The sequence below is a fragment of the Saccopteryx bilineata genome, chromosome 2, assembly GCF_036850765.1.
Source record: "Saccopteryx bilineata isolate mSacBil1 chromosome 2, mSacBil1_pri_phased_curated, whole genome shotgun sequence".
NCBI lineage: Eukaryota > Metazoa > Chordata > Mammalia > Chiroptera > Emballonuridae > Saccopteryx > Saccopteryx bilineata.
This window is the reverse complement of record NC_089491.1, coordinates 181,872,136-181,881,281: the sequence shown is the minus strand read 5'-3', so window position 1 is coordinate 181,881,281 and position 9,146 is coordinate 181,872,136. Positions and strand designations below refer to the sequence as shown.

General features: G+C 35.3%; 1 non-coding gene across 1 annotated transcript; it reads left to right on the top strand.

Moving 5' to 3' along the window:
- Positions 1–528: 528 nt before the first annotated feature.
- On the top strand, positions 529–604 carry TRNAS-AGA (transfer RNA serine (anticodon AGA)). Its single transcript has one exon. It is a non-coding gene; the product is annotated as a tRNA-Ser (tRNA).
- The last annotated feature ends 8,542 nt before the right edge of the window (positions 605–9,146 follow it).

Below are 9,146 nucleotides of genomic sequence, written 5' to 3'. Positions count from 1 at the left end.
TAGCCATTTCATGAGGTCATTCCTAGAACATGATTGCAAAACCATGCCATCAAAATCAAAAAGTATGATTGCCCCCTGGTTTGTTAGACAATTATTCACATGTGAGGGCAAATAAATAGAATGGGATTATCTATCACCTTCCCTGTTCTAAAAATTATAATTCTCTTAATGTAGTCCAAGACCACATTAGAAGGCTTGAAAGGAATATATCAATAGTACCACTTCTAATCACGAAGTTTACTGATTCCTAAAATTCCATAGGTGACTTTTTTTTCCTTTTGTATCAACATATATGCTGCTAAGCAACTTTCCCCCATTTTGCTCTTTTGCTATTGGATTTCAGTATATTGCTCACTATAAGTTTAATTCTTAGAGTGAAAATCAGATAGATCGGGGTAGTCAACCTTTTTATATCTACTGCTCACTTTTGTATCTCTGTTAGTAGTAAAATTTTCTAACCACCCACCGGTTCTACAGTAATGGTGATTTATAAAGTAGGGAAGTAACTTTACTTTATAAAAATTTTAGGCCCTGGCCGGTTGGCTCAGCAGTAGAGCGTCGGCCTAGAGTGCGGAGGACCTGGGTTCGATTCCCGGCCAGGGCACACAGGAGAAGCGCCCATTTGCTTCTCCACCCCTCTGCCGCGCTTTCCTCTCTGTCTCTCTCTTCCCCTCCCGCACCCGAGGCTCCATTGGAGCAAGGATGGCCCGGGCACTGGGGATGGCTCTGTGGCCTCTGCCTCAGGCGCTAGAGTGGCTCTGGTCGCAACATGGCGACGCCCAGGATGGGCAGAGCGTCGCCCCTGGTGGGCGTGCCGGGTAGATCCCGGTCCGGCGCATGCGGGAGTCTGTCTGACTGTCTCCCTGTTTCCAGCTTCAGAAAAATAAAATAAATAAATAAATAAATAAGGCATAAAAATTTTAAAGCAGAGTTACAGCAAGTTAAAGCATATAATAATAATTACTTACCAAGTACTTTATGTTGGATTTTTGCTAAGTTTGGCAGAATAAATCTTTATAAAACAACTTACTATAGTTAAATCTATCTTATTATTTATACTTTGGTTGCTCCGCTACCACCCACCATGAAAGCTGGAATGCCCACTAGTGGGCGGTAGGGACTAGGTTGTTTACCACTGAGATAGATCATTGAATATTAGATTTTGACATGCCTTTAGATGAGTCATACAAATTAATTACTATTTAAGAATATAAAGACAGGGTTATTACTAACTAAAAGAAAGGCAGTTTTTTGTATATGTGTATATCCAAAGAATATGGACATTTGATATTGAAGAAAGTTGCATTCCAATGTCTTTTCACTGAGATTTTATGAATTTCTGTGCTTTTAATACTTAAACACACTTTAATTCATATTATATTTTATGTGAGAAAGCAGTCTTTCTGAGACATCTGGATAGTTATTTTTTTCTTAAAAATATAAGTATCTCGACCCTGGCTGGTTGGCTCAGTGGTAGAGCATTGGCCTGGCATGCAGAAGTCCTGGGTTCGATTCCGGCCAGGGCACACAGGAGAAGTGCCCATCTGCTTCTCCACCCCTCCCCCTCTCCTTCCTCTCTGTCTCTCTCTTCCCCTCCTGCAGCCAAGGCTCCATTGGAGCAAAGTTGGCCCGGGCGCTGAGGATGGCTCCATGGCCTCTGCCTCAGGCGCTAGAATGGCCCTGGTTGCAACAGAGCAACGCCCCAGATGGGCGGAGCATTGCCCCCTGGTGGGTATGCCGGGTGGATTCCTGTCGGGCGCATGCAGGAGTCTGTCTAACTGCCTCCCCGTTTCCAACTTCAGAAAAATACAAAATATATATATATATATATATATATATATATATGTATATATGTATCTCTAGTTTATCCCTAGTATTCATATATATAAGCTAATATGATAGAAACACAAAACAAGCATAGAATTGCTTTTAGGTTTCCAGTTTACAAATCCTCATATATTTCTCCTAAAATATCATTGGCTAATTCTGACAATTTACTATGCCCATTTCTCAGGAAAAACAATATAGTCTTTGAGTATAAGTTTTTTGTTTTTTTTTTTTAATGGGGTGACATCAGTAAATCAAGATACATATATTCAAAGATAACATGTCCAGGTTATCTTGTCGTTCAATTATGTTGCATACCCATCACCCAAAGTCAGATTGTCCTCTGTCACCCTCTATCTAGTTCTCTTTGTGCCCCTCCCCCTCCCCCTTCCCTCTCCCTCTTCCCCCTCCCCCCGTAACCACCACACTCTTATCAATGTCTCTTGGTCTCACTTTTATGTCCCATCTACGTATGGAATAATGCAGTTCCTGTTTTTTTCTGATTTACTTATTTCACTCCATATAATGTTGTCAAGATCCCACCATTTTGCTATAAATGATCCGATGTCATCATTTCTTATGGCTGAGTAGTATTCCATAGTGTATATGTGCCACATCTTCTTTATCCAGTCATCTATTGACGGGCTTTTTGGTTGTATAAGTTTTAAAAAATAAGATTTTAAAGGGTTTTCTAGAATAAAAGCAACTTGAATATTTGAAAAAGAGTTTTAGCCTGACAAGGCGATGGCACAGTGCCTCGGACTGGGATGCAGAGGACTCAGGTTTGAAACCTAGAGGTCGCCTCTTGAGTGCAGGTCCATCCCGCTTGATTGTGGGTGGGGTCACTGGCTTGAGTGTGGGATCACAGACATGACCCCATGATCACTGGCTTGAGCCCAAAGGTTCACTGGTTTGAGCCCAAGGTCACTGGCGTGAGCAAGTGTTCAGTAGCTTGCACCCCATGTCAAAGCACATAGCAGAAAGCAATCAATAAAAACTAAAGTAACATAATGGGGAACTGATGCTTCTCATCTCTCTCCCATCCTGTCTTTCTGTCCCTATCTGTCCCTCTCTCTGTCTCTCTTTGTCTGTCTGTCTCTGTCTCTCATTAAATAAATAAATAAACAAATAAACAAATAAATAAAAATGAGTTTTAAAGTGAAATTATATCTAGAGAATGTAAGATAAAGAAATTTTACTTGAGCCTGACCAGGCAGTGGTGCAGTGGATAGAGCATTGGACTAAGACACAGAGGACCCAGGTTTGAGACCCCAAGGTCGCAGGCTTATTTGGTTTGAGCACAGGTCACCAGCTTGAACCCAAGGTCACTGGCTTGAGCAAGGGATCACTTGGTCTGCTGTAGCCTCCCCCCTGCTCCAGTCAAGGCACATATAAGAAAGCAATTTATGAATAACTAAGGTGCTGCAACAAAGAATTGATGCTTCTCCTCTCTCTCAACTTCCTGTCTGTCTGTCCCTGTCTGTCCCTCTCTCTGTCTCTGTCACATATATAAAAAAAAAAAGAAATTTAACTTAAAACAAGAACTAGGAAATAACTTTTTTTCAAAATTATTTTTAGTATGATATGGAAATCTCCTACATTTAATCTATTTGTTAAAATGAACTAGTACCTTAATCCAGACCATTAATTTACTATACAATTTTTTTCTCTCTGTGTATGTATCTGTCATTGCTTTAATAAAATTGACGTTTCTGAATAGATTTACTGCATGTTCTATTCTAGGTTGCATATCTGCCCTTGAATGTATCTAGAGAAAATACATTTCATTTACACTCTTATAAGCTATGACTATGTGTAATAAAATACTTCCAGAGATGATAAAAATTTCAGATATGTGAATAAGCATTTTAAACCATTGATTATTTTTTTTACATTTTGAGTCAACTACTGATTAAAAGCACAAACATTTCAGATTGACAAATCAGCACTCTTCACTTTCTATTCCTTCCTTACCATTGGTTTCCCCCGAATCTGTATCACCAGTTCCTCCCATTTGGATCTACTTATTCTTTCAACCTGAAGTCTCCATGTCATTCTGTGTTTGCCCTAATTCTGTCTGAGGCATAATATGCTTCTTTTATTTAATTAACTTTAGCCTCCCCCAGTATATGTCTTTCTATAATTGGCCAAAAGATATAGGCGAAGTTATCATTTGTTTTCATACTCCAAATATTGATGCTCTGAGTTCCCAACTGCTTGATTTCAAAACTTCAGTTTGCCCACTCACTCCTGCTGTTATTAAGTCTTATCTAGTTGTTTCTGTTGAAGGCTGCCTTTCACATTCAGCTCCACTTCCATAACAGTGTTTGTACTCTGCTCTGCCTTGTTCTGATCTCTATTCCATCAACAGAAGTATGGAAATGACATTTTCTCCAATTTGAGAAGCCAGATTGGGATGCTACTCATCTGGTCTCAGGGTAGTTAAGTAACGCAAGCTGGAAATTTTTCTTCAATTCTCCACAATATACTGAGGTCAGAATATATGTTTCCAAATAAGTTAAAAGCTTTTTCTCTCTTAACTACTTTTTAGTTCCTTTAATTTAATTTTGGTTTTTAGTTGCTGTTCATTTTGGATTTGAACACAAACACATAATGTACTATAACTGTTATACTTATTTTTATATTTGCATCATCATATCAGTGGCATTGTGGAAGGAAATTTGGATCATGTGCTCTAATCATCTATTTTGAACCAGAAGCTTCTAGGTTCTATTCAACAGATCTTTGATGTAGAGAGGTCCTTATACACTTCTGTCTGTGAGTGTATTGGATTCTCATATTCTGTGAGAAATGGCTTAAACAAAAACATCTGTCTCCACAACTGCAAACAATACTTTGCAGACTCAATCAAATCCAAATCAATTCTTATAAAACAAACATTCCTCTAAAGAAAGCATAATACACAGAGTTGCATTTCTGTCTTCTACTTCATGGGGAAGATACAGAATTGGTTTTTTTTTTGTTTTTTTGTTTTTTTGTGTTTTTTTTTTTAACAGAGACAGAGAGAGAGAGTCAGAGAGAGGGATACATAGGGACAGACAGACAGGAACGGAGAGAGATGAGAAGCATCAATCATCAGTTTTTCGTGGCAACACTTTAGTTGTTCACTGCTTTCTCATATGTGCCTTGACCATGGGCCTTCAGCACACCAAGTAACCCCTTGCTCGAGCCAGCGACCTTGGGTCTAAGCTGGTGAGCTTTGCTCAAACCAGATGAACCCACGCTCAAGGTGGCGACCTCGGGGTCTCGAACCTGGGTTCTTCTGCATCCCAGTCTGATGCTCTATGCACTGCGCCACCGCCTGGTCAGGCGTTTTTGTGTTTTTTGTTTAGCTTTGTTTTTGATACAGAAGTTTTTTTTTTTTTTAATGCAATAAATCTTTAATTATATACATATGGAGATGGATAGGCAACATTAGTAACTTAAAATAGCTACTTAATAATACAGTGATACAGAAGTTTTTGATGTGGCTTTATAAGCTCCATTCATCCTATGGGCTTAATAAATGTGAAGGTGCTTGTTTTGTGCTGATAACTGAGATGGGGTCAAGAATCTCAGATCTCCCAGCATCTTATGACAAGACAGGGCAGGAGGGAACTCATACTCCTTGTAATGGTTTGAATGGTCTCACACAGTGAAGAAAATTTCAGTAGCGTCCCTATTGAAACAAACTGTAAAACACAACTCTTCACAATTTTGTCATGATCCTGATGGTTTCCTTGTTTGTTTGCTTTTTTTGTTTATTTTCCTGTGATGGACTCCATTTGTTTCACACCCACTCATCTAGACACATGGAGTTTTGAAAGATCTCAGAATGAATTTTCATCAAGGTGTTGGTTACACAATTAACCCTTCCTGTCACACCTAAAAAGAAGTTTGGATGAGCAAGGCATTCATTCAGTCCATAAATTTAGGGACACAAAGAACATGCCATTAAAAAAATCTATTAAATTGAAATAATCCTGATTCTCAGCTAAATCCTGGCACCTAACAGAAAACTGAATCTTAGTCATTTTTTGAGTCTCTCTCGTCAGAGCAGTTCAAACCTCCCTCGATCTTACTGTATTGCCTAGGATGTGGCAAAACCATACTAGGTTAAAAATTTTGAGGCCACACTTGTTAGTTTAGGTCTAGTCATGACTCCAGGTAGCCTACTTAGTTAATTATAGTCTTGTGGCTCTGATTTGATTATATGCTTGAGGAAAGAAAATCTATGAGGCTGGGAACTGCATAGACAACTCATTACACATTAATGTAATGGGGTTATTTTTTGTTTGTGTGCTTTTATTTTTAATCTTCCATTATTCTCTACATCATAGTTAATTAATGTATTTCCAAACAAAACAGATATTGTTTATAGGACATGTTTATAATAGTATTTAACACTTAAAATAATAAGGTCATACTTTTAGGTATAATGATCTAAGTGTTAAATTTATTAATCTCCTGTTTTATACTAACTCCACAACTCATTTCAGGATATACATCTTCTCTAAATAGTACTTTGAAAAAAAATAGTACTTTGTTGTTGAAAATGAGATATTATAGCAGAGACAGTACTCTTTGGGTATGGTGAATATTGACTACACAGTAAAATTATTCTTTTCTAAAATATAACTTAGTGGGAGAACTAGGTTGGTATTTGGTTATTAAAGTAGTATATCAGGTGCTTTGGTGAATAGTCTTCTGTTTTAACAATAGAGGATAAACTGGTGTTACTGTATATATTAAAAGATTTAGCATCAGTCTTTAATACCTTTATAAGAGATGTCCAAGAGTAATTTTGATTTTTAGTGATTTTTAGCTATTTTGGGCATGCATATTGATTTTTAATTTATCTTACTTTACAATATAAAAAAACTTAACTTTACAATATTAAAAATTACAGTCTAAGTTTCTCTTTTAAGTTAGTTTTTTTAATAATAAAATTATCATGAGTAATCATAAGCAACATTTATTGGGTACATATGTAAATACTCAGTTCCAGGAACTAATGTAAATGTTTTACACATAATTCAATTCATATTTAATTCTTGCAACTTCCTGTGAAGTAGGTGTTATTATCATCCTCATTTTATAAATAAGAAAAATAAAGCACAGAAAAAAATTATACCATGTAATATTAAATAAGAGGTACAGGTAGAGATCCACATCTACGTATTTGAAAATTTTTTTTCCACCTTTACACTTCTGTTTCCTAAATTTATAACTTGGGCTTTACTAAGGTTAATTTTATGTAATCTTCTTCTTCCATCATTACTATTTCCTACCCTGTTGTGAGAGTTTCACTGTGGCTTGTATGTTTTCGTTCTCAAAGGCATCCACCATCTTTCTAAACACCATTCCCATTCATAATCCCATTCTTGCCTTTCATTCCTATTCCTTGAATGCCATGTTCCTGGCTTTTGTACTCTGACTAGCGGGGACACTTTGGGGATATCCATGGATTACAACATCATTAATTTCTTCTTGAGGCATCTTTAACATACAGTATATATTTGTGACTTCTCACTTTATGAAATTCCTTAGTGGATCTTGTTGAATATCTTATATTTCCTTTTTGCCTCCATTAAACTTGCCTATCTAATACTTATCTAAATTAAAAGAAAGACTACTGTGACTCATCATTGTTCAGTAATCTACTTTACTAAAATACTTTTCATATAACTATATTTTTTCAGATGAAAGCCAGGTTTATCTGAAAGCCAACACTAAGAAAAAATATTTTGCACTTTTACTAAGGCCCTGTTTATCTGCCTGTCAATTTTAATTATCTCTTGACTTTTTTTTCCCATTACAGTTCTTAGTAGATAGGAGGCAATGATAGCTTAAGCTGAATTCCCTTAATAAATATTTTATATTATTGTTCCCTGTAGAGACCAGAAACTCTGAATAGCATCACATAATAATGTTTTAATTAAGGCAAAATTTCTCAGGCTAACAAATGGTTTTTAACCTTTACAAAAAATTCAAACAGCAGTTAAATAAAATTCAAGTTTATAATTTTATAAATTATTAATCCCCACTTCAGACATTGCTCTATTATGTTACTAAAATATGGTCTTAATATCTTTTTAATGAGAATAATAGATAAATAATTACAGAATATGACTATATATAAGAGGTTCACAACAATGAATAAATTAAAACAACCTAGAGATTTAAGTATAATAATGAATGGATGAATAATGAATCCTCTGTCTGGGAACACAGTTTTCTAAGGAATTTTGAATCTGAGTACAGCATTGCTATATTTGAGTAACTTTATGGCAACCCATCCTCTAAAAATAGATGGTAAAATCATAAACGGGCAAGTCTAGATAGAAGGAAATTTGGCAACAGTCCATTAAAAATATTTTTAAAAATTTTCTCATATACCAACTATACACATAGTATACTCCAGAATAAATATAATGTAAGTCTTCATGAAACAAAAGTATTTTCTACTTTCGTTAAAACTATTTAAACGTGTTACCAGATCAAACTTTACTGTATTTTATGTAGAGTTGTTAGAATAAAAGTCCAAAGCAATCGATTACAGTTTATCATTCTATTTGAATAAGGGGACTTACAAGAAAATTAGCACACATAACTATTTATACTTCTGAAAGCAAACTTATTCCATGGGTAATCAAAATGTGGTATATTGATATAATTAAATATTATTTAGCAAAAGTCTCAAGGTACTTATATATGTTATAATATGGATGATCTTTGAAAACATTATGGCAAGTGAATCATTAAGGACCTCATATTGTATTTTTTCTTTTATATGAACTATCCAAAATAGGTTGAGTTGTAGAGACCACAAGTAAATTTGTGGTCTCATAGGGTAGCAAGTGAGTGAATGCCATTAGGTTCAGGGTTACTTTCTGGTGTGATGAAAATGTTCTAAATTTAGATTGCAGTGATAGTTGTATAACTCTATGAATAAAAAATATTTTATTAATATATACACTAGAATAAATAAATGTGAATAATTAAAACTAGGAATAAACTATGAGTTAATACATAGTAAAAGATATAAGAATAAATTGGTAAATATGTTTAATTTTAAAATGTAGACGGTCTTTCTAAACTGAGAAACTTGAAAGGATATGATTAAGATAAATAACTAGTAAAGTATTATAATTTTGATACAGCATTGAAGAAAAGCCAAAAAATGTCAGGTTATGTTTAAAATAAGAGGGAGAGAACAAATTAGTTGACCTTAATTTATGAATGCGAGAGTTTATGACCTAACAACTGTGACATTTACAGAACAAATATTAATGTTCCTAAAATAAATACATCTTTTA